The sequence below is a fragment of the Hemiscyllium ocellatum genome, chromosome 12, assembly GCF_020745735.1.
Source record: "Hemiscyllium ocellatum isolate sHemOce1 chromosome 12, sHemOce1.pat.X.cur, whole genome shotgun sequence".
Classification (NCBI taxonomy): domain Eukaryota; kingdom Metazoa; phylum Chordata; class Chondrichthyes; order Orectolobiformes; family Hemiscylliidae; genus Hemiscyllium; species Hemiscyllium ocellatum.
Genome location: NC_083412.1, coordinates 38,247,539 through 38,261,769, shown reverse-complemented (window position 1 = coordinate 38,261,769; position 14,231 = coordinate 38,247,539). Strand labels below are relative to the sequence as shown.

Here is a 14,231-nt window from a genome sequence, read left to right as displayed (position 1 = left end):
ATTCACCTAATTTATGATCAAATTGAATACTATCATAGACTGTCAAATTACCAAATTTGCTGTTGATAGAAAGTTAGGCAGTATTGTAAGTAGTGGACATAATGGCAAAAAAACAAAAAAAGGATATTGATAAACAAAGTAAATTGGCAAAACTGGCAGTTAGAGATCAATGTAAGCAAGTGTGAGGTTATCCATGCTGCACCAAAAGAAGATAGACCAGAATACTTTCTAGATGGCATGAAGCGAAATACAATGGATGCTTAAAAAGCAGGGAGTTCAGGTGCATACATCTTCAAAATGCAGAAAATAATCCAGAAAGCTAATGTAATGCTGCCCTGTATTTCTTGAGGACAGGAGTACAAGGATGCAGAGGTTATGCTGCAGTTGTAAAAAACCCTAGTTAGACCCCACTTGCAGTACGGAGAGAAGATCTGGAACACTACACCTTATGAAGGATATATTGGCCTGGGAAGGCCAACAATGTAGGTTTACAGGAACCATGCCTGGCATCAGGGCTTAAATTATCCAGCAGTATCATTCAAATTAGGCTTGGTTTATCTTGAATTTAAAGGGTCAAAAGGGCAATCTGATCAAAATCTTCCAGATATGAACTGGAAAAGGCAGGGTAGATAAAGTTAAATGTAACTATTTCCACTGGTTAGGAATTCGAGAACTAGTAGGGGAGGGGGGGCATAGTCTGAGAATTAGGGCCAAACTGTTCAGGAGAGATATTAGGAAGCACTTCAACACATTAAGGCTGGGAGATTAGATTAGATTAGATTACTTACAGTGTGGTAACAGGCCCTTCGGCCCAACAAGTCCACACCGACCCACTGAAGCGTAACCCACCCAGACCCATTCTCCTACATTTACCCCTTCACCTAACACTACGGGCAATTTAGCATGGCCAATTCACCTAACCTGCACATTTTTGGAATGTGGGAGGAAACCAGAGCACCCGGAGGAAGCCAAAAGCAGTGTACACGGTGGGTGTGGAAGAAGTCATAGGTCAATACTATCCCCTGCTGCAGAATGTCCACGACCCTGCCAGCAAAGTCAGGTGTTGATTATCCCCTATCTGCCATATCTGGGGCAAGGGTCAGCAACCATGCAGAGACAACTCTGGACTCACAATATTTATCTGGGTACACAACATTCTAATAAAAATGGCACAGATGCAAGGGAAGCAGATAAATTCTGGGATGTCCTCAGAGTGCTGAGTTGGACAGAGTATGGTAAGATGTGGCAAGTCATACCACAGAGATATGGTACATAATTAATGAGGAAAGTTGGTAAGATATGACAAGAACTAGTTAGACCTTATGGTGAAAAACCCTCCAAAAAGGAATTCAATGTAACTTGGACTAAGCCAGAAAAAGAGGTTGAATTTAGCCCTTCGTCTTGATTTCAATCTCTCCATCTGGCTTTCAATCCGTTATCACCCCTCTCAACTTTTCTTGCTTGGCCTCCACTGCCCTGCAGCTGAACATTCACAAGAAGCATTTTCTCGAAGGTAGCTGAATTCATTTGGTGGTTTGCTAAAATCAATGGATGTTCCTATGATTTCTGTCCAGCGCTGCACAACTGGAGATTTATTTTTTAATTCCTGGAGACTCCAGGCCAACCACGAAGAGTTGGCAATGCTACCCGAAAATCTACATCTCTGATCAGATACTGGTCATTTGATCTAATATCACAATACATAATGCAGTGCTAAACATAGTTTTATTACCCTTCAGTTAAATGTCTATTTTGTCTTACTATCTTCTTTTGAATTGAATTGTTTCCCACTTTGAACCATTATCCTGTTCTTGCTACTGCCCTATCCTACACCTTGCGACAGCTGCCCCATGAAACACCTCACCTTTTTGATCATACTTCCTAAAGGTGGTGCTGGCCTAGCGTCATGCTCTGGGGACCTATTTTCAAATCCCACCATGATAGATGGTGGAATTTGAATTCAATAACTAGCTGGAATTAGGAGTCTAACGGTGATCATGAAATCCTTGTCCATTGTCAGAAAAAACCCATCTTGTTCACTACCTGCAACATGAAAAGCCTCCTACCAATTGCTCACCACTCATTTTTCATTGGACTTTTAATCCAGATACCCAAGCAATGATCTCTGGACCCAGTTTTGAATGCCACCATGGCAGAATTTGAACGCAATTAAAAAAATCTGGAATTAAGAGTCAAATGACCACCTTGAATCCATTGCCAGTTGTTGGAAGAACCCATCTGGCTCATTGCTGTCCTTACCTGGTCTGATCAACTCATGACCCTAGACCCACAGCAAAATCATTGACACTGAACTGCCCTTTGGGTAATTAGGGATGGGTAATAAATACTGGACTGGCCAATGTTGCCCATACCCCATGAATGATTATTTTTTTAAAAAATCATTCACAACTGAGGTTGTTTGATTATTCCTAGCCTCCAGTGCGTAAAGATTTTATTAAAAAATAATCACCTCCTCCCATGCAGCAACGCTGAGCAAAAAAGACCTGCTGGCCTCTGACCGTCCGGCAGCTCTCAGTCAGTGGAACCTGTGACGCTGGGATCCTAATGTTAGGGAAATGCCCACCTCTAGCCTCTCCCACTGCCTGACTGGTTCATGGGTGGGAATGCATTCCCTAGGGAAGGCAATACAGGAATCGCACTGACTTCCACCATTTTCAAAATTACTCATCCCAATTTAGTTGCTATCGCCATTCCCTTCTCTTACTCTTTGGTCAATGAACCTTGTGTATTCCTTCCCCTATCGCAGATGCTATCATCTATTCTTGGTCCTACCCACCACTTACAGTCATAGAGTTATTGAGATGTACATCACGGAAACAGACCCTTTGGTCCAACTCTCCATGTCGACTAGATATCCCAACCCAATCTAGTCCCACCTGCCAACACCTGGCCCATATCCCTCCAAACCCTTCCTATTCATATACCTATCCAGATGCCTCTTAAATGTTGCAATTGTACTAGCCACCACCACTTCCTCTGCAGCTCATTCCATACACGTACCACCCTCTGTGTGAAAACATTGCACTTTCGGTCTCTTTTGTATCTTTCCCCTTTCAACCTAAACCTATGCCCTCTAGCTCTGGACTCCCCCATACCAGTGAAAATACTTTGTCTATTTATCTTATCCATGCCCCTCATGATTTTATAAACCTTGATAAGGTCAATCCTCAGCCTCTGATGCTCTAGGGAAAACAGCCCCAGCCTGTTCAGCCTCTTCTCCTCCAACCCTGGCAACATCCCTGTGTATCTTTTCTGAACCCTGTCAAGTTTCACAACATCTTTCTGATAGGAAGGAGACCAGAATTGCATGCAATATTCCAACAGTGGCCTAACCAATGTCATGTACAGCCACAACATGACCTCCCAACTCCTGCACTCAATACTCTGACCAATAAAGGAAAGCATACCAAACGCCTTCTTCACTATCCTATCTATCTGCAACTCCACTTTCAAGGAGCTATGAACCTGCACTGCAAGGTCTCTTTGTTCAGCAACACTCCCTAGGACCTTACCATTAAGTGTATAAGTCCTGCTAAGATTTGCTTTCCCAAAATGCAGCACCTCGCATTTATCTACGTTAAACTCCATCTGCCACTTCTCAGTCCATTGGCCCAACTGATCTAGATCCCATTGTAATCAAAGGTAACCTTCTTCACTGTCCACTACACCTGCAATTTTGGTGTCATCTGCAAACTTATTAACTGTACCTCTTACGCTCACACCCAAATCATTTGTGTAAATGACAACAAGGAGAGGGCCCAGCACCGATTCTTGTGGCACTCCACTGGTCACAAGCTTCCAGTCTAAAAACAACCCTCTACCACCACCTTCTGTCTTCTACCTTTGAGCCAGTTCTGTATCCAAATGATGAGTTCTCCCTGTATTTCATGAGATCTAACCTTGCTAACCAGTCTCCCATGGGGAACCTTGTTGAACGCCTTACTGAAATCCATATTTCCACCGCTCTGTCCTCTTCAATAACTTTGTTACTTCTTCAAAAAACTCAATCAAGTTTGTGAGACATGATTTCCCACGCAAAAAGCTATGTTGACTATCCTTAATCAGTACTGAAAATGTGTTGCTGGTTAAAGCGCAGCAGGTCAGGCAGCATCCAAGGAACAGGAAATTCGACGTTTCGGGCATAAGCCCTTCATCAGAAATGAAGGGCATATGCCCGAAACGTCGAATTTCCTGTTCCTTGGATGCTACCTGACCTGCTGCGCTTTAACCAGCAACACATTTTCAGTTCTGATCTCCAGCATCTGCAGACCTCACTTTTTCCTCGAAGATTTTATCCCTAATCAGTCCTTGCCTTTCCAAATACATGTACATCCTGTCCCTCAGTATTCCCTCCAACAACTTGCCCACCACTGACGTCAGGATCACTGGTCTATAGTTCACTGGCTTGTCCTTACCACCCTTCTGAAACAGTGGCACCACGTTTTCCAACCTCCAGTCTTCCAGCACCTCAACTGTGACTATCAATGATACAATTATCTCAACAAGTGGCCCAGCAATCACTTCCCTAGTTTCCCATAGAGTTCTAGGGTACACATGATCAGGTCCTGGGGATTTATCCACCTTTATGCATATCAAGACATCCAGCACTTCCTCCTCTGTAATCTGGACATTTTGCAAGGTGTCACCATCTATTTCCCTACATTCTATATCTTCCATGTTCTTTTTCACAGTAAATACTGATGCAAAATACTCTCCTGCGGTTGCATACAAAGGCTACTTTGCTAATCTTGGAGAGGCCCTATTCTCTGAGCTGAAAATGTGTTGCTGGTTAAAGCGCAGCAGGTCAGGCAGCATCCAAGGAACAGGAAATTCGACGTTTCGGGCAAAAGCCCTTCTTCAGGAATGAGGAAAGTGTGTCCAGCAGGCTAAGATAAAAGGTAGGGAGGAGGGACTTGGGGGAGGGGCGATGGGGATGTGATAGGTGGAAGGAGGTCAAGGTGAAGGTAATAGGCCGGAGTGGGGTGGGGGCGAAGAGGTCAGGAAGAAAATTGCAGGTTAGGAGGGCGGTGCTGAGTTCGAGGGAATCGACTGAGACAAGGTAGGGGGAGAGGAAATGATGAAACTGGAGAAATCTGAGTTCATCCCTTCTGCTTGGAGGGTTCCCAGGCGGAAGATGAGGCGCTCTTCCTCCAACCGTCGTGTTGTTATGTTCTGGCGACGGAGGAGTCCAAGGACCTGCACAGGCTGGGACACCCGGACCAACCAACCCAACCACCCCGTGGCTCAACACTTTAACTCTCCCTCCCACTCCACCGAGGACATGCAGGTCCTTGGACTCCTCCATCGGCAGAACATATCAACACGACGGTTGGAGGAAGAGCGCCTCATCTTCCGCCTGGGAACTCTCCAACCACAAAGGATGAACTCAGATTTCTCCAGTTTCCTCATTTCCCCTCCCCCCCACCTTGTCTCAGTCGATTCCCTTGAACTCAGCACCGCCCTCCTAACCTGCAATCCTCTTCCTGACCTCTCCGCCCCCACCCCACTCCGGCCTATCACCCTCACCTTGACCTCCTTCCACCTATCACATCTCCATTGCCCCTCCCCTAAGTCCCTCCTCCCTACCTTTTATCTTAGCCTGCCTGGCACACTTTCCTCGTTCCTGATGAAGGGCTTTTGCCCGAAACGTCGAATTTCCTGTTCCTTGGATGCTGCCTGACCTGCTGCGCTTTAACCAGCAACACATTTTCAGCTTTGATCTCTAGCATCTGCAGACCTCACTTTTTACTCGAGGCCCTATTCTCTCCCTAGTTACACTTTCATCCTTAATGTATTTGTAAAAACCCTTTGGATTCTCCTTAATTCTATTTGCCAAAGCTATCTCCTGTCCCCTGTTTGCCCTCCTGATTTCCCTCTTAAGTATACTCCTAATGCCTTTATACTCTAAAGATTCACTCGGTCTATCCTGTCTATACCTTACATATGCTTCCCTCTTTTTCTTAACTAAACCCTCAATTTCTTTAGTCACCAGCCTTCCTTTCCACCCTCACAGGAATATACTTTCTCTGGACTCTTGCTATCTCATTTCAGAAGGCTTCCCATTTTCCAGCTGTCATTTTACTTCTAAATATCTGCCCTCAATTCTGCCTAATACCATCAAAATTGGCCTTTTTTCCAATTTAGAACTTCAACGTTTAGATCTGGTCCATCCTTTTCCGTCATTATTTAAAATCAAATAGAATTATGGTCACTGGCCCCAAAGTGCTCCCCCACTGACACCTTATTTCCCAAGAGTAGGTCAAGTTTTGCATCTTCTCTCATATGTACATCCACATACTTAATCAGAAAATTTTCTTGTACACATTTAACAAATTCCTCTCCAGCACTGTGGCTCAGTGGTTAACACTGCTGCCTCACAGCACCAAGGTCCCAGGTTCAATTCCAGACTCAGGCAACTATCTGTGTGGAGTTTGCACATTCTCCCCGAGTCTGCATAGGTTTGCTCCGGTTTCCACCCACAGTCACAAAGATGTGCAGGTCAGGTGAATTGGCCATGGTAAATTGTCCATAGCGTTAGGTGCATTAATCAGAGGAAAACGGGTCTAGGTGGGTTACTCTTCAGAGGGTCAGTGTGGACTGGTTGGGCCGAAGGGCCTGTTTCTGCACTGTAGGGAATCTAATCTAAATCCTTAACACTATGACAATCCCAGTCTATGTTTAGAAAATTAAAATCCCCTTCAATAACCACCATATTATTCTTACAGATAGCTGAGATCTCCTGACAAGTTTGTTTCTCAATTCTCCTCTGACTATTAGGGGGTCTACAATACAACCCCAATAATGTGATCATCCCTTTCTTATTTCTAAGTTCCACTCAAATAACTTTCCTGGATGTATTTTCAGGAATATCCTCCCTCAGTACAGCTGTAATGATATCCCTTAACAACACTACTCCCCATCTCTCTCGCCTCCCTTTCTGTCCTTCCTGTAGCATTTGTATCCTGGAACATTAAGCTGCCAGTCCTGTCCATCCTTGAGCCACGTTTCTGTAATTGCTACGATATCCCAGTCCCATGTTCCTAACTATTCCCTGAGTTAATTTGCCTTCCCTGTTAGGCCTCTTACATTGTAAAAAATGCAGTTTAATTTATCAGTCCTACCTTGTTCTCTGCTTTGTCCCTGCCTGCCCTGATTGTTTAACTCGCCTTTATTCTCAACTGTACTAGTCTCAGATTGATCTCTTTCCTATCTCCCTGGGTCCCACCCCACCACCTTGCAAGTTTAAATTCTCGTGAGCAGTTCTAGCAAATGTCCCTGCCAGTATATTAGTCCCCTTCCAATTTAGGTGCAATCTGTCCTTCTTGTACAGGTCACTTCTACCCCAGAAGAGATTCCAATGATCCAAAAATGTGAATCCTTCTCCCATACACCAGCTCCTCAGCCATGCATTCATCTGCTCTATCCTCCTATCCCTGCCTTTACTAGCTTGTAGCACCGGGACCTCCTGGTGGAGATCTCTTTTTTAAATTCCTGCCTAACACTTCAAAATCTCCCTTCAAAATCTCAACCTTTTCCCTTTCTGTGTCATTGGTTGCAATGTGTACAATGACCTCCTGTTGAGCCCCTCTCCCCCTTCAGAACATTCTGAACCATCTCTGAGACATCCTTGATTCTGGCACCAGGGAAGCAACACACATTCTGATTTTTCACTGCTGGCCACAGAAATGTCTGTCTGTACCTTGGACTAGAGAGTCCCCTAAAACAATCGATCACTTGGAACCCGATGTACCCCTCATTGCATTAGATCCAGTCTCAATACCAGAAAGTTGGCTGTTCATGCTATGGTCCTCTGAAAATCCATCACTCCCTACATTTTCCAAAACAGCTTTCTTGTTTGAAATGGGGATATCCACAGAAGACTCCAGTACTACCTACCTACCTCTCTTAGCTTTCCTGGAATTAACTCATCTTCGTTACTGTATCTGTGACTTTCCCCCCTTCCTACAAGGGCCAACCATCACATCCCCTCGCTCTTGTAAATTCCTCATTGCCTCTACCTGTCTCTCCAACCGATCCATTCGATCTGATAGGATTCACAACCAACGGCATTTATTGCAGATATAATCCTCAGTAACACATAAACTCTCCCTGAACTCCCACATCTGACAAGAAGAGCACATTACTCTAGTAAAGGCCAATTTTGCTTCTTTCAATCTGCAGATCCACAAAATAGCACTGTCTTACTCCTCTAAAAACACATATGGCTTATATTTTAAGTTTAATCAGGAGACATACCTCAATAAAACATATAAAATAGAAAGAACCCACTCGACTCACTACTGCAGACTTACTGTAAGACCACACTTAAAATATCCATTTATCTGTTTCTGTGCTATGAACTCTCCCAAACAGGTTCCTCCAAGATCAGTTGCAAATTTCACTGTTTGTTAATTTTCCCAGAGGTACTCCAATGTCCAGTGATACATGAATTCAACAGCAAAGGCAGTACAGGTTCACTGCTATGTTAGTTAGAAGTGTGGGTTTCTTTCTTTTTCTCCCTCTTGCTCGCTGTCTCTATCTCTCCTGCACTGACCTTGTCATGTGCTGCCTTTGTTTGTCCCTCTCCCTTTTAAAATTGCTGTTGTTTTGATTTTTTTTTTTCTCTCAAGTTCCAAAACAATGCAACAGCATATAAAATAGTAATTGCTGCTCCCGGAATTCAAGGAAATCACCTCCAACACTTAAAATACCTCAAAAAAGGAGCAGCTGTTACAGCTAGAAAGATTATCCAGAATCCTCGACTTGCTCAAATCCCATCACATCTTGGAAGTTTTTCAATTCTAATGAAATTACAGATTTTAAGTGTTAACTCTGCTTCTCTCCATAGATGCTGACCAGGTGAGTGTTTTCATCATTTTGTGCTTCATTTCAGATCGTCAGCATCCACAGTATTCTGCGTTCTGATTATCACCACCTCTTTGGTGTGTTACTCAAGCATCACCAATCTTCACATTAATTCTGCTGAGATATTTTCACATTGCAAAAGTAAAAGTGGGTTAGGTAGGGCTGGTCATATTTTGTAGGGTCTTTTACCCCATCTAATTACACACAAACATCAGGTGCAGGAATAGACCATTCAGGCCTTGAGTTCTGACCCTCCATGTACTGAAATCATACTTCATCTGATTGAAAGGTCTGATTGAAGTGATTCACAGTCAAAGAAATTTGAGATTTGCAGTGTAAAGGGGTCTACACAGATACAAATTATTCTGACGATATTCAATTTGATGTTGCTGCTGAAATAATTGAGCAGTGAAGGTATGTATGTATTGATGTAAAATGAGAAAATACAAAGCACTTTCTTGATAACTCAACAATATTTACACGATTACCATTGCAACAAATTACGATGTAGTTCTCTTTTACGTAGCTGTCCAAAACCCCTGAACAACCCTGCTTGCCATACTAAAATTACACAGACACACATCAGCAAAGCGATAGCTCCCTGGAAAGTAAAAGTGATATCATAAAATAATTTCTCTTGGATAGTCCTGCTCCTCTCTTCTTTTGAGGCAGTTGGTCATCAAACAGAAAGTAAGTGTTTTTTTTTCACCTCAAATGTCTCGATATTATTCTTTTGAGTGTAAGGTGGATCATCCACATTGTACTTTGAATATCTGCATTTGGTTCAGGCAATTTATGCAAACACTTTCTGTTATATTAAAAGTTAATTAAAGATTAAACCAACTGGTCAGACAACTGTCAAAATATGTGGCACAGAGCCACGACTTGATGCTTCAGACTATTATCAAGAATAACCTTGTTAATTTTCACTTGTATAAAGTTTTACTGCAGCTTTGAAGACTATTATGTCTTTATCCAGGTTATTTTCTGTTGTCACCAATATATGCTTCATTACAAATTTTCCCTTTCCAATTTTAACTTTGGATCACTGCCTTGCCTGCAAATCAGGCATTAATTCAATATATGACACCCAATTAAATATCTTTTTTCTCATGGAAAGTATATAGATCCTTGGTATGTTCAATTTGATGATGATTACTTTCATAGCTTGAGAGAAGTGACATATTATTGGCATTGCAATGACACTATAGGAAAGGAACACCTCAACATTTTCACATGTAATTAAAAACACTTCATTAATGTAAGGTTTGTGTTTTTTGACAAATATATTGTACCAGTAACAGCAATTGGACAAGTGAACATGTTTTTAAAGCAGTAATTACTGTGCAGAATGGGGTTTAAAGAGTCTGCACAATTGAGTTTGAAAGGGAGCCGAAAAGAACATAACATGCAATCTCTCCAAACTGAATTGCATTCATCTTTCAATTAAAATGTAATTTCTGTTTTCAACTTCACAGCTTCAATCAACCCCTCATCCAAACTATGCAATTCATCATCCTAATTGGTAGAGATTGTCTTCCATTTAGGAATGGATAAATGCAAAACCAAATTGTTCTGCTTCTAGGAAAGATTTTGAGAAACAATCTTGAGTTAGCTAAATGGATCAGAAGCAGAACGATCCAAATTATTCACATTTTTGTTTGATTTAGTTTTCTGTAAACATCATTGTGTTTTCCTTATTGACTCTGGCTTTTGAAGAATTAGTTCATTAGAGAAAAGCCCCTGGATGCTACTTCTATAATTTCAGTGTTTCTTGTTCTTCTGTTTACAATACATCGCTTGACATTAAGGGTTCACAGACTATTATAACTCACAATTTAGTTTAGTCAGTTTCATTGGAGTATGTCAGTAACAACCTTCCTCCCCTCCTTTGACATTGTTACTTGCCTATGAGTACAACATACATTAGCGATAATAGGTCACTTTGTGGAATGCAGCAATCCTCTACAATCTGTTCAAAGCGAAAGTCCAAAGCATGGAAATGTGATAACTTTAACATTGATGCAGGAGTGAATCAAAAGTTCAATGCATGTAGACTGGCAATCAATCCTGATTCCATGAAAACATTTTGTCAAATTCATTTTTTGAGGCCAGTTTCAAGGGTACTGACAAAGTGGCGACAAATTAATAATACTTGATCCAACAAGACACCCTCCTCAAAATTTACTAACCTCTTGATTATCTGATGTTACAAATAGTAGTGTGATTTCTAGGAAAAAAACAAGTTTCAAATTACAGACTTTGTATTTAACTCACATGGTTAAACAATATTGGTAACTTTCACATCAATGGCTTCACAGGCAAGTGGAATGAACAGACGTCGGTAAAGTGCTGCCAGGAACATGAATCAATCAAATAAAACTATTTAAACAACAATACCAACATCAGACCAATAGATGCAACATATGGCCAGTAATCAGCAAAATTGTACCTTAAACTTTACCCAAAGCAAGAGAGAGAGGCAGGCTATGTTCATACATATCTGTTCCTGTGGCAGCTTTTCATCCTATGATACGATGGTTTGAGAAATAGGGAATGATATATAGGGAATGGGTACACAGCAGGCAGTCCAAGGGGACCGGCAGGTAGCAGTGGAATCCCACAAGGTTATATTGCTTGCCAATTGTTCTTCAGTTTTAGAGACTGGTGAGACTCATGGTTTATCAGAAGTGTCAAGCCTGTGGCACTGCAGCTGACTCAGCTCCTGAAAAAATGTAGGGAAAAGAATAGGAGAGTGGAAGTGATTGGGGATTCATTAGTTAGGGAATTTCTATGGCACTAGTCATGATGCTAGAATGTTGTGTGTCATCTCTGGTGTTAGGGCCAAGAATGTCCCAGAGTAGCTGCAAGGCATTATTTTGGGGAGAGTTTGGGGAGTTGGGATCCATATTGGGCTGGGGTGGATCGGATAAGGTTTTAGTCTTCCTACCTCATGTTCAAAGGCCTTACTGTATTTGTACAACATGGCTTATGCTGCTTACAACAGAATAATGTCTATTATATCAAAGGCATTTGAATGTACATGGAATGCCATGTACAGGCACTCCACAGCCCTCATCACTGGAGTTCTTCATGTCCCAATGTATTGACGACCATATAAAACTTTGTATGATGTATTATTTATGTAATTATGTATGATGTGAATGTTCAATGTTCACAATATGAAGGACCTGTACTATTTCTGATATTCCTCACAAAGGTTGATTGAAGCCATGACGAATGGATCCAGTCACAGCAGACATCATTGTTGCTGTGGGCAATGTAGAACAAATGTGCAGAGAAATAGAAAATAAGCAAATTTGTCAGTAAGCCCAGGACCAGCAGCAACCTCCAGTCTTTCAAGGAAGAGGAAGACATTGAGCAAGAGAAACATCATGTTCAGTGAGAGACAGCAGTGCAGTGTTGGTTGGAACAAGCCAGATAGGACTGAATTAACACTCATGTCCAATAGATGTCAATTGAGTGAAGTCATCATAAACTTAAATTTGTTATTGCTCTGTTTAGAGCCTAATGCAAATGTAGATACTTGGCTTGTTATTCATTAAAAGTTAACAGTAACAACTGTTTGAAGGCTTTACAATATGTGATGCTACATATTGATCAATGAGAAGATGATGGAATGATGGAAATAACAGCCTGTCAGGCAGTATCCATTGAGAAAGAGCATGCTAATGGTTTGCATCTAGATGACTCTTCATTACAGCCTATCAGAGATGTTATGCTACACTGGGCAATATGGCACTAAGGCCTCTGTCGCTTCATTCTTGTAGGTGCTGTTACTATCAGTCAATCATGCAAATGATGATGCAAAGAGAGAACACATTTAAGAAGGTGAGGTTCCAAAGAAGTGTCAGGTTGGGCTCTCTGTGGCTTTTCTTTTTCACTTCCCTCCCACTACGCATGCTGTGAAGGGGCTATTCCTGGCTGGCACTGACCAGATTTAAAGCAAATTTCAAAGAAGCAAAAAGAGATGTGAGCAAAACCATTTCACACTGAGTTGTTTCAGTCTGAAATACACTGGAAATGTGGTAGAGGCAAGTACAATTGGGGCATTCAACAGGGCATTAGTGATTATTTGAATAGAAAGGAAGAGTAGGGTTATTGGGGAAATTGCAGGAGAACAGCATTTAGTCATCAAGATCATTCAGAAATGTGGTGCAGACACATTCAATGTCACATTCTGCACAAACAATTCTGTGAAGATTGCTTCGGTTTTCTTCCCTTCTTGCTAAACAACTGGATATCGCATTTTATGTAATAGTTATCTCAGTATTAACTAGTGCAAGAGACACTCAACAAATCTTGTGACAGCAGGATCAGGACCACAGGGAAGAACGTCTAGAATTATGTAATATTCTTCATAACTTCTGGACATCCCAAAAGATGTCACATCCAAAGGAGTCTTCTGCGTTACCCTTTTCATGATGGAAAAGCAGCAGATAAGGTGTATACTTATCACGTTATTGTTTGTAGGGCTTTTAAACATCCAGATGATGTCTTCTCTTCAGGTTGGTAGGATGATAAATATTGGTCTGGACTCTGTGGAGAATTTCCCTGTTCATCTTTCAATAATGGGAACTCAGGTGCTCTTAAGCGGACAGACAGGGCTTTGACTTAACCTCAATCACATCTGAAATATAGCACCTCCAACAGTGTAGCACCCCCTTAGTGATGGACTGCAGTGTCAAATTAGATTTACTTGCTCATGACACAAAAGAGGGTTCTGAAACTGTGATCTCTGACTTAAGAGGTACTTGACATCTATTTAAACATGTTGTTTGATACCCATGTGAAGCAGTAAGGGAAAGGAAACCTTGCACCCCCTTTGCATTGATCATAATGCAGCCCTCTCCCTTCCTTATCATTTAGTAATTTTGGTTCTTGTGATTGGCCTCCTAATACACAGATTACAATTCCTGCCTGCTGGCAGACAATACATGACACCAGGCCTGCATGGTGGACTCATCCCCAGCATTAAAATGAAATCAAAGACTTAAAATTTCTTCTGGCCTCATATGAGTGGTGTCCAGTCAGACAATTTGGTTAGTGTATTCATTTTATTTTTCCACCAACTTTATCACAGCATCTATTAATCCATTCAATCATAAAGAAAAATCAGAGTTGAGAAAATCCCCAAAGGCTGAGGTTTATTCACTAAGTATTCAGTTGATCATGTTTGGCCTGCCTTGCTGCTCCATAATTATATGATGATGTTAAATTTACAATAAAATGTGGAGCTGGACTCCAACTTGTTAAAACCGAATAATAGCTTCAAAATCGTCAATTGTAAAATATTAAAAAGAAAAATGCTGGCAATACTCAGC

General features: G+C 41.6%; 1 protein-coding gene across 7 annotated transcripts in view; it reads right to left on the bottom strand.

Moving 5' to 3' along the window:
- Positions 1 to 14,231, bottom strand: part of dmd (dystrophin) — a 1,983,095-nt gene that overhangs the window by 952,637 nt on the left and 1,016,227 nt on the right. The window lies entirely within an intron of this gene.